This window comes from Herpailurus yagouaroundi, unplaced genomic scaffold (assembly GCF_014898765.1).
Source record: "Herpailurus yagouaroundi ecotype Mexico unplaced genomic scaffold, PumYag 193, whole genome shotgun sequence".
NCBI classification, from domain to species: domain Eukaryota; kingdom Metazoa; phylum Chordata; class Mammalia; order Carnivora; family Felidae; genus Herpailurus; species Herpailurus yagouaroundi.
In genome coordinates this window covers 2,325,480-2,326,224 of record NW_024412424.1, presented here as the reverse complement: position 1 = coordinate 2,326,224, position 745 = coordinate 2,325,480, and the positions used below count along the sequence as shown (strand labels likewise).

General features: G+C 47.7%; 1 long non-coding RNA gene across 4 annotated transcripts in view; it reads left to right on the top strand.

Annotated features, from left to right (window-relative positions):
• Positions 1-16: 16 nt before the first annotated feature.
• Positions 17-745, top strand: part of LOC121010999 (uncharacterized) — a 5,191-nt gene continuing 4,462 nt past the window's right edge. For all 4 annotated transcript variants that reach the window (XR_005781453.1, XR_005781452.1, XR_005781454.1 and 1 more), the window contains exon 1: positions 17-123. This is a non-coding gene — a long non-coding RNA (uncharacterized LOC121010999). The remainder of the gene's footprint in view (positions 124-745) is intronic.

Sequence of the window (745 nt, the reverse complement as noted above, 5' to 3'; positions counted from 1 at the left end):
CCCCCCCCCCGCTCTCTGAGCCTCAGTTTCTCCATCGGTGAAATGGGGGTAGTTAGTCCTCCCTCGGGGTTGTGAGAGTGGAGAGCGAGCAGAGTGAAGCTGTCGCTAACATCATCCACAACGGTATGTTTTTTTTAAAGTGTGTTTATTTGTTGAAGTTTGTTTATTTATTTATTTACTGCGGGGGAGGGGCAGAGAGAGAAAATCTTAAAAAAAAAACATTTTTTAAGAATGTTTCTTCATTTGGGGCGCCTGGGTGGCGCAGTCGGTTAAGCGTCCGACTTCAACCAGGTCACGATCTCCCGGTCCGTGAGTTCAAGCCCCACGTCGGGCTCTGGGCTGATGGCTCAGAGCCTGGAGCCTGTTTCCGATTCTGTGTCTCCCTCTCTCTCTGCCCCTCGCCCGTTCATGCTCTCTCTCTGTCCCAAAAATAAATAAACGTTGAAAAAAAAATTTAAAAAAGAATGTTTCTTCATTTTTGAAAGTCAGAGAGAGACAGAGCACAAGCAGGGGTGGGGCGGAGAGAGAAAGGGGGACACAGAATCTGAAACAGGCCCCAGGCTCTGAGCTGTCAGCACAGGGCCCGGGAGCAGGGCTCGAACTCACAAAACCCCGAGATCATGAGCTGAGCCAAAATCAAGAGCTGGATGCTTAACCGACCGAGCCACCCAGGTGCCCCTCATCCACCATAATATATATATATATTTTTTTTTTATTTTTTTTTCAACGTTTATTTATTTTTGGG